General features: G+C 52.3%; 1 protein-coding gene across 11 annotated transcripts in view; it reads right to left on the bottom strand.

Annotated features, from left to right (window-relative positions):
* The window catches only part of GATAD2A (GATA zinc finger domain containing 2A), an 83,142-nt gene that overhangs the window by 29,723 nt on the left and 32,644 nt on the right, over positions 1 to 20,775 (bottom strand). For 9 of the 11 annotated variants that reach the window (XM_049877532.1, XM_049877541.1, XM_049877539.1 and 6 more), the window contains exon 2: positions 14,615 to 14,702. The exons of the other annotated variants lie outside the window; for them this stretch is intronic. The gene's annotated coding sequence lies outside the window, so the exon portion shown is untranslated. The remainder of the gene's footprint in view (positions 1 to 14,614; positions 14,703 to 20,775) is intronic. 11 annotated transcript variants of the gene reach the window in all.

Here is a 20,775-nt window from a genome sequence, read left to right as displayed (position 1 = left end):
GTGTGTTTCCCCCAATGGGACAATGGCAAAAGAAAGGCCCACAGGGCTGTATCTCCTGTCTCCGGAGGCTGGGAAGAGGATGGGGACCCAGCCTTCACACTGGGGGGACCAACCTACGGACACCCCACGAGGGTCAGAGACCTGCAGACTGAGGTGGGCACGGGAGGGTGGGTTCTCTGCACTCTATACTCAACAGTGAAGGGAAGACACTAACCCAGGTTTGTACACCTGACCACGGGGCTTTAGGCACCTGTGCTCAGTTCCAGGGTCAGGATGCCCGCGCTGCCCAGGGCCAGAGTTCACTCCTGGGCACAGGCACCATGCATGGGGGACACCCAGGTAACACTGTCTTGTCCCCTTCAGGGAAGAGCAGTGTCCTCATTCCCACTCATCTGGGGGCACATTTAACCCTGTGATTGCCAGTAAGGTAAACTCTGGGTGGGGCTGAGCCTGGCACGGCACCACGCCCCTGCCCTGTACCTGCAGCGCACACACATCTTGATTTAAAGAAGAAAGAAAAGAAGAAAAAGCGCTGAGTCAGTTTTTGATCCCGTGACATCACTGGGCTCCACATGACCCTTCCCAGGATTCCATCTGAGAGACAAAGCACTTTCCAGAAAACCAGTCTAAACCGGTTCCAGACAACAAGCTGAAGTGCTGTTAACCCTCACTGAGACGGGATGACAGCAGTTTCTGTCTCAGATGCTGCGGGCATTCCACAACAGGTTCTTAAAGGGGCCATTGCTGGTGGGGCACCCGGAAGACAGGGCCGCAAAGTGAGGGTCCAAAGGACTGTGGGAGAGTTTGCAGAGGGACAGAACAGAGTGAACTGCTAGGGCCACAGAAGACCCCCACAGGAGAATAGCTGCCCAAAGACCAGGTGCATGCAGATAAGTCTGCATGAAGGACGGGGTGTGGAGCTGCGCGAGGGCCACCTGTCACAGAGATGCACTAATGCCATCTGGGAGCAGGCGCCACAGGAAGCCCTGGTTTTGTCTGAGTATGCAAGCAGGTCACTCGCCTCACTGCCTTGGGGGCCTATCCCAGGGTGACAAGGGGCCACATCACTGCATGGGACACTGTTCTGAGCCAAGTCAGAAGTAGGCAATAGCACAGGCCCTGCTGATATGTGTATTCATAGACTCATGCTCCAGGGACTGAGAGAGGGCAGCCCAGTCTGAGGGCGCTGGGCCTGCGAGGGCTCCAATGGGTACCTTAAGGGCTCTAAGCACATGGCCCACCCACAAGCCAACCCACACACATTTGCATGGCAGTAGGGAGGCAGCCCTGACATAAGCCAGGCACACAAGCTTGATGGAGACACACACCAGCCAGAATTTGGATGGCTCAGATTCTGCGGGGTATGGTCTTCACTGCCCGAGCCCCTCATGGGACCCAGGCCTGGACCACCCTTGGCCTCCTGTCAGCCCCAAGCATGGAGGAGCTGACCAGCTTCCTTGGCCCAAAGAGGAAGGGATGCTCCAAGGTCCCTCTCAGCAGTCTCGTCTATAGTTCCTGTCCCCTCTCCGACATCATTCACTACAAACCATGACTAACTTGATTCTGGTTTTTGATGTTCATCTGCCCAGTGAGACCGCAGAGCCAAGACCAGGGCTGGTGGAGAGCCAGCACTGGAGTTTTCAGGTTAGGGATGGTGGACACTGCCTCAAGTGCTGGTCACCTGCCTACCTGCCCACCCTGTGAACGGCTTATAGTTCAGCAAGTTGGGAGAATCCATTTCATGGCCAATGTTAACTGTCGGTGACTCAGTCCCAGGCCCTGGTTGCATGCAGGAGTCTGGGCAGAAGAGGAGGGAAGAGCAGTAGCACCCCATTCCCTTTACTCTGCCTCTGCTCTGTCAGGGATACTCCACCCACCCCACCCCATTTAGCTTCCAGCCTCACACGCCCTTAGCTTTGTTTGGTAAAGTTCTGTGATGCCCATCCAAATCCCAGGTCCTTCATAAGGCCCCCCAAACTGCTCCTGCACACATGGAGAGCCCACAGTAAACGTGTTCCACACTCACCAGGCTAGGCCTTGCTGTGCTGCCTCTGACACCCTACAAGGGTTCAGGCCCCCTGCAGCCCTCACGGTGCCCAGATGTGGTGGTGGGCCCTGGCCTGTGGTCTCCACCCAGCTCTCCAACAGAGGGGACCAAGAGGCTGTGAGCGAGTGCCACCATGGCACAGACAATGTCAGGGAGTTTATGAGCAGAGACTTGGAGCTCTGCCAGCCCCAGGGTACAGGCTGATGGCCGCCTCCAGCTCCTGTCTGCCCACTCCTGGGGGCCTGCACCCCCCATGATGGACAAGCACAGCTGGTCATGGTGGAACCGTGTCGGGGAACAGCCCTGGGAGGCAGCCCCCAACCCGGCCCCATGGGCCCTCCACAGCAATGTGCTGTTGCAATGCACGGTTGCCAGGCACCACATGAGGCCTATATTTGCCTCAATCCCCGTGGTGACACAGCACATGGGTCCTAGAAAGGGCAGCGCTGACAGCGGGAGGGTTCATCCTCCTCATGGCAGGAAGATCAGGGGACCCATCCCAAGGGGCTGGAGGCCATGGCAATGGCAGGCATGAGCAGGAACCAGGGGGCAGAGCAGGGTGGGAGTAGAGAAGGGACCAGAGGGTAAGCAGGGAGCAGAGCAGGGCCCAGAGTGCAGAGCAAGGACAGGATGCAGAGCAGGGCCCAGGGGGTAAGCAGGGCGGCAGACAGGCTGTCAGGGAAAACCAGCCTCAAAGACTGAAGTGTGACAAGTAGCTTCTGCAGGAAGTGATGAGGTTATGCACTCAAAGCCTTCATAAAAAGCTGAGTGTTGTGGGCTCAGGGACAATCTTGTCAGGAACCACCACCTCAAGACCCCTGCCTGGGCACTACAGGCACAGGGAAAGTTCTCACTGCACTGCACCCGTTTTAGAGAGATGAGGGCACCAAAGCCACCAAGGGCCGAGAGACTGTTAAGTAGGAGCAGGGTGCCAGGCACACTCAGGTCTGCCCTCCGCTTCTTTCTCTCCAAGCACCCTGACTCGGCCCCTGCCCACACAGCCAAAACCAGTGGCTCCGGGAAGGGCCCCAAAGAGGCCCGGGACAGCCAACACAGAGGCCACTGGCTGGAGGGAACACCCAGAAGGACGGGCTCCACCCCAGTCCCTGGAAGCTGACAGCCACAGGCTTTGGATAGGATGCAAACATCCATGACACCCACCAAAGTGGCCGTGTTTTAGTAAAATACACTGCCCAGCTGTTAAGAGCTTCAACCAGACATAAGTCCCAAGACAACTGTGAGAAAGGCACTATGCTGGGGCAGGAGTCCGGATTTTAAACAGGGCCCACTGGGCCCAGGATAGGCGCATGGATGTCTCTTGATAATTAAAAAAAAAGATTAATAAATGATGGCAGTCACAGAGCCTGCCCCTGAGATGTGTTTGCCAATATTATTCACACGACAACGACTGGTGAACACTAACTAGCACCAAGGCTATTAAGGGAGCTCCTGTCTCAGAGAGGAGAATCAAGCTTCGACGAACAGGTTAGGTCACTTAGCGAAAGCGGCAAAGCTGATATTCTCAAGAATGGACCCAAGGCCACTTCTCAGCCACGGTCTTGCCCAACAATGGCCCGCTGAGCTCCTGCTGGTGCTGGGATGATTCTAGGGAGCCAGTGAAAGCCCAGAGGTATGAGTGGGTGCCTTCAGGGCGTCAGAGGAGGGGGGTAGTAAGGGACAGGCGAGGATGAAGAGCAGTCAGGAGGGTCCTGCATCATAGGCTCAGGCCAGGAGAGAAGCAGAGCACCAGGGCAGAATGGAAATTCGGACCTGTGAGGCTCCGGCCACCGCAACAGAGAGTGTCTGTTTTTTTTGCCTGAACAACTGGGAAGATGGACTTGACCTGAAATGCGATGGGGAGAGGACAAAGCTGGGGAGAAGTGCTGAGCCCAACATGATCCCACATGGGGATGCGGAGGAGGCACCCAGCACCCCTGCTGTAAGCGAGAAAGGCCTGTGGGCCCTGGTGCTGGAGTTGGACCCGCCTGCTCTAATGATGTTTCTTCAACGGGCGGAGCTTCTCCACTTCCTCAGTCTCTGTGAGGATGAGGATGTTCCTATCTCTGGAAGCTTCTGTAACCCCAGCTGCTACCAGAAGAGCTTTCTAAACCCAAGCCCAGTCTGATTACACTGTCATTGCCTCAAGCCTGTCCACAGCACCCTGTGGTCTGCCCAGAACCCGGCCCTCTGCCTTGGGGACACTGCCTCTGTGCTCCTTGCTCAGCCTGAACATACCATGCCTCTTGAATTTGCACCCACTACCCTGTAAGCACCTGCTCCCGAGGTAAGGACAGCGCAGTCTGAGTGGACAGCAGGGGGGGAAGGGGTGGTGCCATAAACACACTACTCCCACTGTGCACCCAGCTCTGTGGCTCACTGGGGTGTGGGCTGGAGGAATGGCCGGAAGCCTGGCCAGCTGGACCTGATTCCCAGGACTCTGTGAGGGCTTTGTGCCCAGCATGGGGGTCAGAGAGACCAGCGTGGCAGCCCTTGGAGACAGGCGGGGAATGAAGAGCTAGCATGGTTTTACGCAAATAACGTGTACATTTTAAGTTTTTTGCCAACCACACAACCCATCCCCTGGCACACTATTTTTATAAGTGCACCATGCTAATTTCCAGGAGTTATATTACGGGTACGTTACATGCAAAAAAAAAAGGTACATGTTCCAGCACCTGCAGGCCCTGCCCAGTGGGCACACAGCCCCCTTATCCATGCCAGAACCTCAATCAGCTCCGCAACCTTCCTCCCGACACACCGAGGAAGGACAAGGCAGCAGAACTCGGTACCCACAGCGTCTGTCCCAAAAGCAACTCACAGTACAGATGCTTGCTCTCCTCTAAGCTTTAAACCATGCTATTTAATTTGGGACAGAGAGAACTGATCAAACAATCAGCCATCACAGCAAGACACTAGAGAGGATAGGAATGTGATGCAGAGCAGTGATGGAGCTCAGTCAAGCCACGTATTAACCGGTGGGCCTGGGAGGCCGAGGTGCTCTGTGCCTCAGTTCCCCCATAAAACATGCCACATACCCGCAAACGCACTATATGAAGAGACACTGAGTGAGGTTAGGATAACTAAAGAGAAAATACCAAGCCACAAAATAGTACAATACCAATCAAAGGACTTAAAAATGCTTATATATATTCTAGGAGCCCCTGGGTGCTGCAAATGGTGAAAGTACTCAGCTGCTAACTAAAAGGCTGGAGATTCAAGTCTACCCAGAGGTGCCTCAGAAAAAAGGCCTGGTGATCTACTTCCAAAAATCAGCCCATGGAAAGGCTATGAATCACAATGGTCCAATCCACAACCGATGATGGGGATGGCACAGGACCAGGCAGTTTTTCATTCCAGTGTGCATGAGGTCACCATCGGGGGTGACTAGAAAGCAACTAATAATATATAAACTACAGGGGGGAAAAAAGGAAGAAATTTCCCCTAAAATCCATAGTAGTCATCTCTGAAGGATGGATTACAAGAAACTTTCACTTTCTGAATTGCACGTTTCTGTACTGTTTATTTTTTTAAAAATGACCACAGATTAGTCTTCTACTCAAAGAAAACAAAGATGAAAAACAAAGGTAGATGAAATAGAAGCTGATCTACCAGAAATAGAATTAAACGAATGAACAAGTCACAGACAGGGAGCGCAGCAGTGGTTCTAGCTGCTGGCCTCACGCAGCCAGGCCAGTAAGGAGGAAGGAGAAGAAAAAGGAGAGGAGGAGGAAGAAGAAGGGGGAGGTTCCTCTCTGACATGTATGCCAGGAACAGGAGAGGATGAGCAGACTTTGGAGCAGCTCAGGAAGGGACACCTTCACTGTCACACATCTGCACAGCTTAAACCCACTGTGTCACAAACTCCCCCTGCCCATCCCTCTGGGCTATCAGCTTCCCAAGTGGCCATCAGGCTGCAGCATCAGCCCCTTCTGGTCCTGAGGTAGAGAAGTGTCACACACATGACTGCCTGGCTGGTGCCCACCACACACCCTCCAGGAGCACTGGCCTCTCTGTTCTGTGCTGAGCCCTCAACAGCAGAAACCTCTCTCTCATCTTCCTTTCCAGTGCCGACAAACAGTACGGGCTCAGCAAGTACTGCTGCATTCAACCACCAACTCTGAAAACAAGCTTCCTGAAGCGTGTGATTCCCAATGAGGCAAAGGCTTTTGTAAGAACGCCCTCTTTCCTACTTACAGGAAAGCCCGTGTATATGGGTTGACCCCACAGACAGAGGCACAACCAGAAGTCTGGAACCAGCCAAGGGATGAGCATGGGTTAACCTCTGAGCAAGGGGAGGGCTCAGACTTTAAGGAGTGGGCTGCAGTGAGTCCCGTGGAACCTCCACACTCACCCACACACACCACCAAGAAGTTCTGGGCCAAGCAGCCATCTGTGGGCTCCCCAGCTTCAAAGGCCCCAGATTAGGGACACGAGCAAGAGTCTTTGCACCTAGTGGTCTAGGGCGGAGCATGTCAGTATGTACTGGAGGGGAACGTTGGCATGTACTGGTATATACTGGCACATACCAGCACGTAACACTGGAGTATATCAGCATGTACCAGTGTGTAACACTGGCATGTACTGCCGTGTACCAAACTGTCAGCATGTACTGGTATATAATGTCGGCATGTAACATCAGCATGTACTGATACACATGTGACCCACCATGTACACACCCACACATACCTCCCACAGGCTGAGGGTGGTGTGTCCTCTCATGACTGCACAACCATCCTTGGGATGGCACACGTGACTCTATTTCAGAGAGGGACGAGGTCTCAGTGGGCTAAGGGCCAAGCTGGTCCCGAGCTGCTGCTCCACCAAGCCGCTCTGACGAGCTCCCTCTGCACCACATCGTGTGTCCAGAAAGGTTCTTGTGAGTTGTTTTTAGTGTTTGCTTTCACACAGGTGACAGGTACCATTCACGTACATGAACAAGACACAGCCGCCCCCAAACCTTGCCAGGTATGAGGGAAAGTGAGAGCCCACCCTGAGCACTCAAGGCCCTCTGTGTCCTGCTCGAACTGTTCCTGATATACCAACAGTATGGGAACAAATCCGCTTTTTCAAAACGTGTTACAGCAGAACTGACTGCGTAGACATTTCAAAAAGGGGGCATCTAGGGGAGGCCTGGAGGCACAGTGGTTAACAGCCTGGCTGCTAACCCAAAGGTCAGTAGTTTGTAGTCACCAGCCACTCCTTGGAAACCCTATGGAGCAAGTTCTACTCTGTCCTATAGCATCACTATGAGTCGGAATCGACTCGGCAGCAATGGGCTTGGTTCTTTTCTTTTTCCAGGGGTGCAGAGGAAGACTCTAGAAATGCTTGTTTGAGAGCTGGGTCCAGGGGTGGAACTTGGGCTTGCAGAAACAGAAGATAGAGGAACAAACGGAAGCAGAAAAGAAGGGGCAGAAATATACCAGATGTATCAAAACTCATCCCCCAGAAAAACATCAAACTTTAAGAACTACTTTTGAATGGAACTAAATCAGGTTGTTAAGAAGGAAAGCCTGGAAGGAGGCCTATCACTCCTCATAGGGCCCAGCCATGAGCCCTGGGGCTCACCCCTCAGTATCTGGGGCCCCAGGACGGCTCACCTAGCACCCTGGCCAGCCCATGAGTGAGGAAGGGCTTGACCTTTAGCAGGGTCCTCAAGGACAGAAGGAGAGGCCAGAGAGCTGTGGACCAGGCAGACACCATGCTCAAAAGACAGAGAGGATCTGACGGAGTCCTGCGGGTCAGGGCCCTATGCTGCACTTTGCTCCAAGCCTCTGCAGCACAGCTCTGTCAGTGCACCCTGTGGCTCTCTTGAACTCTGGGATGGACACAGGGGAGGCTCAGGCACATAGAGAAGCTTGTTCAGATGCCAGCAGCAAAGGGAGGTGGAGAAGGATATGGGCCTTACAGCTGCCTGTCACTATCCCGATATGGCCGGGCACGCACGCTGAGCCCAGCACTATGTGCAGATCTCAGGACCCCTGCCCAGGTGGGATTCAAGCAGCCCATTAGGTGGGTCTGGTCAGCACCACCAGGCCATGGCAGGGGGTAGGGATGGGGGATAGTTTAGAGAGCAAGAGTGCCAGTACCGCTGTCTGATTTGCTCAAGGACTTTTAAATGCTATTTCCCAAATGATGCTTTTTTGGGTATGGTCAACAAAATTACGCCCAAGAGCAAACTGCCATGGAAACTGTGGCACAGTCAAGTAGTGGCCGTCAACGTTTTTAAGATAAAAACTTGAGGATTTTAAATTTCTCAATGCACATCACATCTAAAAGCTATGCAAAAAGGAGCCACCACTAAGACATCCCGTTTTGACACTTCACATGGGAACAAAGTCCTTTTTGGTACCCAGAGCTATGTTCAGGAAATAAGGGGGCCACTACCCCCTCAAAGCACATGCTGAAGGACTCCAACTCTCCAGTGGGGCCAAGATGCTCAACCGCTACCAGACAGGCAGGGCCAGGTCTGGGACATCCACCACACCCACACTTCGACCTCCGTGCTACAGTCACCTGGAAGAGAAAGCTTAAGAAGTGTGTTAGAACTTGGGAAAGTACATCCCACTGAGATGTAGTACAGGGATCTGTTTTCACTTTCCTTAGGCATGGTCTAGAAACCTCTGCAAACAGAAGGCACACTCCAACTCTGTGGGCAGGCCATTCTCACCTCTACAGGGGGATCCCCCACCCGCACAGGGCCCTGTCCTCCGGGGCTCCTGAAGCACGCCCCAGCACCCCAGCACTAGGAAGCCTGTCCTTCACCCCCAGTCAGAGACCCAAGGCCTCATACCAGACCAGGGGAGAGTGATCTGCCCAAGTGCACGTGAACGGGGAGATGGGTGGTGAGCAAGTGTCTTTAGAGCCATCACCAGTTTTCCCATGGCTCACAGTGGAGATGAGGAGCCACCTTGCTTCTCCATCTCAGGTGGGCTCACACCATCACTTGCCGCCTGACCCCCAGCCCTGGAGGTAACGCTGCTGTGCACAGAGCAGCAGAGGTGACTGGGGGGACAGAGACTTGGAGGAGCATTAAGATCCCACAGACGAAGGGTAATCAGGGGTCTCCCTGGCAGACTGTGACCTGCTGCATCTAACCGGCTGCAGTCTCCTTCCAACATAAGGGGATCAGCCTCTATGCCCCAAGCTGGCTCCTGGGCTTCAAGCCCCAAGGCGTACAAAGGGTTATGTCTACCACCTGGCTGCCATGGACCCTCCCTAAACTCATCCCTTGTGGTGCAGTAAGTTCCTTTATGTGGCCTTTTGCCTTGGTTCTCTGGAAAAAAAAGCTTGAGAGATTTTCCCCTAAACCCTGAAGAGCTACCTTTGCCCTAGTTTTCTACCCCAGAGGATTTGTTACTTTTGTCCAGGTTGACTGACATTTCCTGGGCAAGCTGTAAACAACTTGAGGTTTGATACTTTTTGTCAGGCCCTGGGCTGCAGCCTGCCCTATGACTGGTCTATTTTATGTACCTTGCAGGGTTTGGGCAATGTAATTATGCAAATGAAGTGACTATCACCTACTATGCAAATGAAGTGACTATGGCCTACCAAGCGGGAATTAGTTCATGGGCCTGGTGGGAGTCCAATTCCTTGAAACCATCCAGGAGTTTGCTTCTATATGTAGACTACTCCAAAGAGGTTTGCAGAGAAAAAAGAAAAACAGGGGAAAAGGCAAAAGAGCAAGGCAAAACAGCCAAGAAGGGAGAAGCAGAGACAGGAGGTGAGGAAACTCCTTGAAGAGCTGTAACATGGGTAAGGAAGCACGCAGGCAAAGTCTGGAAGGCTCCCCCAAAGAGGAGAGCACATCCCTCCCTCCTGTCTTCAGTGCAGGACAGCTCTCTCAGCTCCTCAGCTCTGCAGGCCTCCTCTCGGCCCCCCTCAGAACAGGCCTCCTCTCAGCCCCCTCAGGACAATGAGAGGCCTGGAATGGGCCCTGCAGCAGAGTCCCCCACAACAGGCCCAGAAGGGACTGTGCAGCAGAGTCGGTGGTGTCAAAAGAAACCTGCTGCTAGGAATGCAGCTAAGGAAAAAAAACCCAAACCCACTGCCATGGAGTTGATTCCAACTCACAGCTAAGTGAGCTGAATAAAACTGTTGCACTGGCTATGAGCTGAGTCAGTCAGCAGTCAGAGGCCAATGGAAGGAGGCCTGTCCTGAGGGCCCTAAAGGAGGCCTGTCCTTAGGGGGCTGAGAGGCTTCCTTGATAAACCACTTAAGTATGGTCTATGAGTTCTTTGTGGCCAGTGCAGTGAATTGTCGAACTCAGAAGAAAAGCAAGAGTGCTGCAGGGAGGTCAGCTGGTGTCATACTTGGTAAAAAGGTGGGAGAGTGCGGGTACATCTGCCCTCCACCTTGGGCTGATTTTGATTCTCATTATCCCCCCTGAAGTTAGACAAGTTCTAATGTTACTACTACCATCTCACACCACTCCTTAGGCCTCAGCACCTCCTGTTCCCTCTGCCTAGGAAGCTCCCCTGAGGCTCCAGACCCTCCTACTCTCTCACACAAGCAAAAGGAAAAGGGAAATATGTCCCCTCCCGCCACCCCTCAGGGAGTCTCTTTCCCCTTTCCTGCTCACACCACTGACACTTTCCACATTTAATCATCTATCCGTGTGTCCTGTCCGAGAAAGGGACACCTTTACCACTCCATCCCCACTGGGCCCAGGTCTGGCACAGAGGAGGCAGGGTGATGTATGTTTGTTAGACAGATGAGAAAAAACACTTCAAAATCTCGTAGATTAAATAACCCAAAACATCTTCAATGTCAATAGAGAAGATAACAATCAAAAACAAACAGAAAACCTCATGCCAAGAGCCACAAACCCCTAAGAGGCAACAGCAGATATGCCCTACCCCAGGTGCCCAGAATCAGGTCCTCACGGTAAGACCCCAAACACCAAAGGACCATCGGCCCCGGGCCACCCGCCACATGCACCAACCAGTGGGTGCTCACAGTGACCTTGCCCCGACAATGACAAACGTCATCCATGTCTGGGAGGCTTGCCTGCAACCAGAGTCAGAAAGGCCATCCAGGGAACTCGTATGAGCAGGCTCCGGCCATGATGCCTCTATACCCCAGGTAAGAATGCCTGCACGACTTTCAGGAAAGCCTGCTTTCCTGTAAGTCACACGCCTTTCATGGGCAGTGTATACCTGCGGTGGATAAGGCACTAGCAGAGCAGACCAAGATATACAGAGTGGGTGGACTCACATGTGTCACACATGGATACTTCACACACTTCAAACTGGGAAGGGGTGGTGGACACACCAGGAGCAGCCCCCAACCTAGTTCATCCTCCATAACCACCCAGGGCCTCTCGACTCCCAGGACAAGGATGCACCACCTGCCCAAGGGGGCCCTACCTGCCTTGTGTGGAGAACACCCAGAACATCACTGTACTGGACTGATGGAGATCCTACAACAGAAAGTGCACACTCTGGTATACTTAAAACCCTTCAAGAAGCAACAGTCATGAGCATCTTTCCCTGTGTGATACCCTGAGCATCTGAAAACATCTGGGGTCATAATGGCTTACAAAGCATTGTTTCCTGGTCAGTCACTTCAAGATTTCCAGATTCCTGCACCAAGTAAACCTCCAGATTCCTGCACCAGGGAGGCAAGGGCCCTGGGGAGGGTCAAAATGACCTCTGGGGTCTCTTTCCCACCCCAAGGTGCCATCTGGTTACTGGTGATGCTGTGGTTGTGCCATCCCTCCTGGCCTTGGACAACAGGGACAAAGTTCCATCTGCCCAGCCACCGTCTGTCCGGCATCCACCATTCATCCATTTTTCAAGTTCTTGCTGCCCAAGCCATGTATTTAGAGTCAGGCCTAGGCAGAGGCAAAGAGCACCAGCTGCCCTGCCATCCTGTCGCCACAAGTGCAGGGCTCAGTCAGTCACTCTGGGCTAGAGGCACTACAGACCTTCTCTAGAATTAAGTCCCCAAATTTTAGATACCAATGTCCAGAGCAATCCTGCTTACAACCAAGCCTAGACCCACCCTCTCTGTTCACTGCCCACCCCCCAGTCCCTCCTGGCATTGGAACGTGACTTTAATGGCTGACAGACTAAAAGCAGCCAGGTAGACCAAATAAGTACCCACTGGGCGTTAACATCTATATGGTCACTAGGAGTCGGAATCGACTCTACAGCAGTGGGTTTGGGTTTTGGATGAGTGGCTATCATCATATACCCTGGGTGGTGCAAATGGTAAAATGTTCAACTACTAGCCAAAAGGTTGGCAGTTCAAACCCACCCAGAGGCATCTTGGAAGAAAGGCCTGGTAATCTGTTTCCAAAAGTTCACAGCCTTGCAAACCCTATGGAGCCATTCAACTCTGATACACATGGCTCACCATGAGTAGGAGTCTATTCAACAGCAACTAACAACAAGAACAATGGCGTTCATCATATTTGTTAAGTCTAACCATGCCGCAAATTGGAGTGAAGAGAAAGCCCAGAACTCCCCATCATCATGCCTTGTGGGGCCACATTTTTACAGGGCAGTTCTTCCACCACAAACACGTTACACTAAAAGCTGTGACCCGTTTCATGGCTAAGTAATATTCCATTGTATGGATGTATGACTCTTCTTAGCCCCCTCAGTGTACCATCAGGAGACACAGCACCTCTGCATGTACGGTACTGTGGGCTCTGGAGACAGGAGGGCCACGGGGAACTGAAGCCATACTCTCCCACCTCCTGGCCAAGTGATTCTGGAAGAGCTGGGTAAGACCCTTCTGTGTTTCCAGGAGTAGGAAGCCGACCTTGTGGATCTAGGGGAGGGCCTATGATCTCACATGTGTAGAGCACACAGCATTGTTCCCTCCCACGGGAGAACTGTATCCAAGCCCCCATTTCTCGTCCTTCCGTTTCTCGTAATGCCTAATGTTCCCAGACTCTAGTGACAGCACGCTGGAACCACCACCAGATAATGTACACCATTTAACAGACAGTCCTTGAGCATCTCAAAGACATGGGCCCAAAATCTGAGTTACCTGTTCAAAAACCACTGGGAATAGAGATACTGGAACTTCATACACTGCTGATGGGAATGAAAAACGGTATAGCCACTATGGGAACAGCCTGGCAATTCCTCAAACCATTCAACAGAGAGTTACCATATGACCCAGAATCCCACTCCTAGGTATATACCCAAGAGAAATGAAGATGCATGTCCACACAGAAATGTGTACACAAATGTTCAAGCAGCACTATTCAAATAGCCAAAAGGTGGAAACCACCTAAGTGTCCATCCATAGATGAATGGATAAACACAATGTGGTCCATCCAAACAATGGAATATTACTCAGCCATAAAAAGGAACGAAGCACAGATGCATGCTACAATGTGGATGAACCTCAAAAACATGTTCAGTGAAAGAAGTCAGACACAAAAGACCACGTATCACTTGATTCCATTTACATGCAATGTCCAGAAGAGGCAAATCCACAGACACAGAAAGCAGATTAGTGACTGCTAGCGATTGGGGGAAGGGATGAGGAACGACTGCTAATAGGTATGGGGTCCCTTGCAGGGTGGTGAGGATGTTCTCAAATTAGTTAGAGGTGATGACTGCACAACTCTTGAATATACAAAATACCAATGAATTGTACACTTTAAATGGATGGCTTATGGTATTCAAATTATATCTCAATTAAAAAAGTACTTAAAGACTGAGAAAGTGTGTTTTCATTAAAAGGATGCTCTGGAAATGTTTTTTGGATACCAGGATTCCTTGACCAACCAAAGACCAGCCCATATTTTCTTCTCAGAGGCAGACAGGCTAGATCTCCCAAACCTGACCCAATATGGTAGTGTCTTGCCCTCAGCTTGGCCCTTAGGGCTGTGGGCATATCTGGGAGCAGCTGACTCCTACACCACACAGCTGGCGAGATTCACGCTCAGACAGGGATGAAGCACCCTGCATAAAGGCCCCCAATCGCACATGAAGCCCCCCCCACCAAGTTGCCTGTCAGCTACATCCAAGTTTACTGCTCTGCAAAACAAAGTAGCTGAGCTAGGAGGTTCCAAGCTGCCCTCAAGTTCTTCTCCAGGTTCTGTATTCTTCTCTAGTCAGGGCCCTGATCCTAACCTATAAAGTCCCTGCAGGGTGAGTTCTGTGGCCCTCCTGTCCCCGTTCCCAACTGCAGATGAAGGAAAATGTCTAACAGTTGGGTCAACATTAGGAAATCCTGGAAATGCCTGGGGCAAAGGCTACCAGGCGGATGTGGTCTCCTGTCCCTGACTGCTGACAGCTTGTTGCCCAACGCCTCAGGACAGGCTACCCGGAGTGGCTCAGCCCCTTGGTCCTACACTTGTCTCCTGACCCCTCAGGACAGATTACCTGGCATGGCTCGGCCCCTCAGCCCTGTGCATGTCCAGCAGTGACCACTAGGGATTGGTGGGTAAGAATGTAGCAGCCCTGGAGGGCTCATGGTCCCCAAGGTGAGGCAGGGCTCCCCGCAGACATAGTGTGCGACCCTGCACCCCCTGTATCCCCTCTATGAGACACCATCGGCCTCTGAGGAGCTGACTGAGCCTGCGCTCAGACACGGCCTGCTCACCTGGCTCCTGGCGCAGGGACACTGGTCCTACAAGTTGGCCATGGCGGCAGCTGTGTCCGTAGGCAACCACATCAACGTGCTCACCAGCCTAAATGGGGGACAAAGAAAGACACCCTGAGTTTCCAAGGAAGGTCTCTGGGACATGCCAGCACTTGTGACTGTATCTAGCCCCTGGGATCACAAAAGTAGCCTCTGCAGTTTCAACCAGGGCCATCCTCATGTGGGAGAGCAGGAAAATGGACTTCTATCAACCTCAGACACGTCACATAGCACCAACCAATATACACCAACAACAGAGGCACGAAGGCGGTAACAGCCACATCTAAAATGAAGTTATAGTAGTCTGGGGTAGAATCCTCACCTGCCATGTGGGAGACCCCTGATTTGTGGTATGTGCTGGGGTCAGGGTCGGCTCAGACCCTGGTTTGTGGTATAAATCAGTCTGGTCATCCGTCCCTGGTTTGTAGTGTCAGGGCCAGGGTTAGGGCTGGCTCCTGGTTTGTAGTGTCGGGGTCAGGGTTGGCCTGGGCCCCAGTTTGTGGAATCTGGGTCAGTCTCCAATTTGTGGGCTCAGGTGTTCAGGGCTCTAAGTGCAAAAGCTGAACCCAGTGATTGGCCAGATCCAAGACATTCCAGCAACTGTTCAGCTCTGAGCCACTTAAATAAAAAAAAAAAAAGCAGGACAGAAATGCCAAGCACTGTCACCATCACCAATGGTGTCATCCTCCTTACCCACATGACTCTCAGGAGCCTGCTCTGATTTGAAGCCTTTATTTTTAAACTGGTTCACATACAATTCACAGCTCAGGGACGGTGAGAAACTCTCAGGAGAACTTGTAAAAGTAAGGGAGAACGTGCAATAGCCAGCGGCACTTTTGCAAAAAGGCCTCTGGGCTCCAAGGGCAGCCCCAACTGGGCTGTAGGCAAGGCAGGCTCCTGAGGAAGGCCCTTTCTCTGCTGTCCGTGGCCTCATTTGGGCTGGGAACCCCATGGACCATATCTTCATGCTCACTCCTCCCACGACGAGGCCTCTCTCTTCCAAAGTCCCCTGTGCTTCCCCAGCGCTTGCTATGCTACAGGAGGTCGACAAAAACTAGCCATATGTCTACACACAAGGAGTCCCTGGATGGCAAAAGGTTAAGTGCTCAACTACTAGCTGAAAGGCTGGCAGTTTGAATCCACTCAGAAGCACCATAGGAGAGAGGACTGGCGATCAGCTTCTAAAAGGTCACAGCCTTGAAAACCCTATGGAACAGTTCTACTCGAGCACACAAGGGGTTGCGTGAGTTGAAAACAACTCAGTGGCAACTAATAACATGTTCACACACTAGCAGAAGCTTAAAAATTGAGGCTTAAAAAAACTCATCTATGTTAGCATAAAAAATGGGAAACACCTAAATTTAATAAATATGTGCAAGACCCATAAACTAAAACCACAATAAAGCATTGTGAGGTAAACTAAAGAAAACCTAAATAAGTAGAGATATCTTGCTCATTGGTCAGGGAGAGGTCAGTTCTCCCCCCTTACGGATTCAATGCAATCCCACTGAAAAATTTCCATCAGGCTTTCTTACAGAAATTGACAAGTGATTCTAAAATTCATATGGAAATGCAAAGAACTCAAGAGTAGCGAGCACAACTCGTCCAAAGGAAAACGCATCCAGAGGAGGGTCCCACCTGGTTTCAGAACCGGCCAGGAAGCAATACCACGTATGTGGACAGCTACTTTCCACCACAAAGTCCCCCATGCCCTTTCTTTCTACAGGAGGTCCTGAGGCACAAGGGCCATGCCCCCTGAGGGCTGAGGGCAATTCTTCTCAGAGGGGAGGCACTTAACTACAGGTAGTCCCTGGGTTAAGACGGGTTCCATTGTAAATGGGTTCTGATGTAAGTCAAATACCTTTTCTTCTTTTCAGTTTTCATTATTATTGCCTTTTATTATCAGTATCCTTATAAATCCAATCTTTGGATGTTAAAAACATTACACATAGACCTAAGACATGATGATATCAGCAAATTAGGCACTGAAACATCGTATGTAGCACATATTACTAACGATAAGATGTGCCAAAAAAAAAAAAGACAGTTTTAAGTGCAGTTCGTCACGACTCGAATATGTCGTAAATTAAGTCAAGGACTACCTGTACCTGTGCGTCACAGTACGCCCAGTACAATTCTCACACCCACCGTGGCCTCCCCAGCGCCCCCCCCCAAAAAACCGAACCCACTGCCATCGAGTCGATTCCGACTCATAGCGACCCCTATAGGTCCCCAGCCCAGTGCATGGCAAGCTGATCCTTCCAGGGCCCAGATGAAAATCTGGAGCTGCCCACTGACTCCTCTCCTCTGCTGGCCCACACCCAGCCCATGGGGCAACCCTTCCAATCTGCCATCAAATACGTCCAAATCCACGTGTCTCATCCCCTGCCAGCCACACAATCCCCCTTGGGAGACTCACACACAGGCCTTTCTACTCTGAAGGTTCACGGCCCTCCAACGGCTCACCCACTGAGGAAAAAGCTTTCTTCTCACTGCCTCAGAGGCCTCCGCCCTGCACAGCCTCACCTCCACATCCACCTCTGACCTCTGGGCCCTGCTCCAATTACATGGTCTCCTGCCACTCCTCAACGTAACAGCACCCCCACCACAGAGCCTTTCTATTTCTTAACCAAAGTCTCAGATACTGTGTCATTTCAACAATCCATTCCACACTTGGCATCTCAAATTGAAAAGGATCTTTAAAAACATAATTACCAAGTCACTGTCACACTTAAAAAGCTAACAATAATCCTTAGTATCAACTAACACCCAGTCTATAACCAATACCAAACTAATGCCCAGTCTGTAATCGATACTACTGCCCAATACATATTGGATATCAATAAATGCCCAGGGCATGTTCAATATTAATATCTAGTCCATAATCAACTAATGCTCAGCGCATATTCAACGTTCACGGACGATCTCAGAAGGGTCTTTTTACATGTCTGTCCTAATACCATAACTGATGCAGCTGCTGCCCCTGCCTCACCCACCCCCTGATGCCTGGCCATTCCCCAATATTGGCCCCTGGAGCACGGATGCGCCATGCTCATGTGTACAACGGACCAGCCCCCTCTCCCCGTGCACTTCCTCTCTCATAGCACTTACTGCCTTTCCACGGGTCACCAGCCACTCACATACTTTCTCACTCGACAATAAGGCAAACTCCACAAGGACAGTAGTGCCAGTTTTATCTCAAGCACCTAGAATACCATCTGTCCCACAGCCGGCGTCCGATAAATACTTATTGAATGGAAAAGTGGGATGTGAAGGCAGACGGCTGGACCTGAGGCCCCACGGCAGCACCTCCCCCGATAGCATCTTGAGCAACTCTCTGAAATGCGCTGTGATCCGCATCCACAGCTATCACTGGGGCGTCTGCCATCCACCCGCACTGGCTGATCCAGCGAGCTTTTACTGTTTTCATTTCCAACCCATCGATTGAAAGCAGTATCAAGTAACCCTTAAGTACACAATTACCAAATCAAGAGAGACTCTTGCGCTCCCTGGATAAATCATTATGGTTTGGCTTTGACCCTGCACCTGTGTCCTTGATTTAAACACACACACACACACACACACACACACACAATCGACCCCACCACCACCCATACACTACCATTCCCCAACCAAATCCCAATCTTAGAGGAGATCACACAAGGTAACCATGGTGATTCATGTGAAATCAAGGCACCTTGCTTTGGGCAACAGAAGCCCTTTGTTGCGCTTCATCCCCTCAAGAGCTCAGGCATGCAGGGTCAGCTTCCATCTAACACAGGTAGAGGCCCGGCCAGATGCCAGCCACCCCTCTGGGAGCTGCGGTCCCTTGGGACCCTGGGTGACAGTACCATCGGTAGCACAGGCTGGCATCCGGGGCCAGGCATTCATCTGCACCTGGAGGGGACCCAAGGGGCTGCATGTTTCCCCAAGGCCCCTTTCTCCCTGAAATGCTGTGCTCTCAAACCCTCCAATGCACCTTACACCCAAGCCTTTCCCACCTCAAGTCCAAACCAGTCCTGGGCACTTCAGGCCCAAACACATGAGACAGAACCAATGACACTGGACAGGATTCCCCACCCTCTCTAGGTCTACCACGTCTGCTATTCCACAAGACACGTGTGCCCATACAAGCCACCTAGGCCTTTTGCCAGCAGCCCTTACTGCTGCTCTGCCATGCAGTCAGGGGGTGAGGACCGCCTCAGTCTTCCCAGGAGAAACTGAGGCCCTGTAACATGGAGCGTCTCCGGGAAGCCAAATGTCAAAACCATCCTAGCATTCTCCAGTTGATCGGGGAAGGGTTAACCTGGGCAAGAGTCAGCCTTCTTGGCGAGTTGGAGCATCATTTCCTGGACAGGACCTTGCCCACTTGTGCAGCACTGCCCACTGTGGGCTGCAGGACCCAAATGCTGGCTACCTGGCCCCTGTGGGTGTTCTGAGCACAAGGAGTAACTGACAGGGACAGAGATGACATCTGACCCACACAGGCCTGCCTGGATAGGGAAGTCGAGGAGTCACACCAAGAGGCCCCCTGGCTCCATGCTGGCCTGGGAGACAACAAGCTACCTACCCATCTCTCCCTGGGGGGCTATGGCCCCGTTAAGCAGCCTGTCTCCACAGAAGTGGAGAAGAGCATGACTCGGCACACCTGAGGCAGAAGAACAGCCCAGCCAAGGGTAAGACCAGCACAGCTAGTCCCTGGCAACCAGGCTGGAAGGCTGCAATCCTGGTCCCTCACTCAGGCAAGGCGCACCAGGGTAATGGCCAGCCGTGACCTTGAGGTCTCGCGTCTGCCCAGCCTGTCCTGCACCCAGGCTCCCATCCACCCCAAGTCCCGTAACTACGACCTGAGGGACAGTTGGGCCATCCCCGCACTGACCAATCTACTGTCCCCAATGCCTGCCATGTGTTCCCTGTGTCACAGGAACAGAGGGCACATCCTCCCTTCCATCCCAGTGTCACAGGAACAGAGGGCACCACCTCCCATCCGTGGCCTGCCTGCTCTCCCGGTAACCCCGTGACCTCACCTGGCAAGCATGCACATGCATGTGCACACAGTTATACACATGTTCTCACGCACTCACACTTGCACTCACACTTGAGCACATACACTTATGCACACCCATGCAGAGACCCACACTCGTGCTCACACACACTCGTGTTCACTCACACATGCACTCACATGCATACCCACACACTCACTTGCACTCATGCACATTAAGATACGTGCACACCTGCACTCACTTACCTGTACTCAACATTTACACCCACACCCTCACACTCACATGCATTCACGCGCTTACATCGACCGTAGCACACACATGCTCATGCACACACACACACACACACACACACACAGAGTCTCTGTCTTTCTCTCACACCACGCTCTCAGATCCAACCACACTGGCCCCATTCCCTCTGACCCGTGCACCTATCCTCTCCACCCTGGGGCCTTTGCAAGTGCTGGTCCCATTGCCTGGAGAGCCCACCCCCCCCCCTTCCTCTCCTCAAGCTCACAGGACTGTTGCTCAAGCAGCCCTCTCCACCCAGCCTTCCTGCTCACCTACCATCACTGGGCACGGCTGAGACTGGACACACGATGTCAAGTATCCCTAGGTTCTCTGCCCTGAATGCTGTGGCACAAGAGAAAGGGCCCCTCCTGCCATCTCCTCACCCCACCCCAACCAGACTGAGGAGGAAATGGTGAGCGACTTCCTCTTGGGCTATAAATACCTGACCACCAAGTCCCGCGGTGGACTCGAGGCAAAGCCCAGCCATGTAAGCGCAAACCATCCCTTACATCAGAGCAGCAAATCATACTGTGAAAACAGCTACATACATAAGGCTGTGCAGCCATGTGCCATCACCATCCCTAGAGAACGCTGTCCCAGAGTGGATGCCCCCGAAATGGCCGGGCTTCACGGCATCCTGGCTCCAGAGAGAGGCGCTCATGGAGCTGCCCCAGCCACAGATGCCTTCAGCCCCTTAGGCCCTACTTCTCACCCGCTGAGGGCCTAGAAGTGTGAACTCACTGAAGCCCCTCCCTTCTTAACGTCACCATAAAAACCCAGGTAAGGCCATTCCAATAGGCTCGGCCTTTCAGGTCTCAATTCTATACCACA

Source organism: Elephas maximus, chromosome 3 (genome assembly GCF_024166365.1).
Source record: "Elephas maximus indicus isolate mEleMax1 chromosome 3, mEleMax1 primary haplotype, whole genome shotgun sequence".
NCBI classification, from domain to species: Eukaryota; Metazoa; Chordata; class Mammalia; order Proboscidea; family Elephantidae; genus Elephas; species Elephas maximus.
The sequence above is the reverse complement of the archived record's forward strand: the minus strand, read 5'-3'. Positions and strand labels throughout refer to the sequence as shown.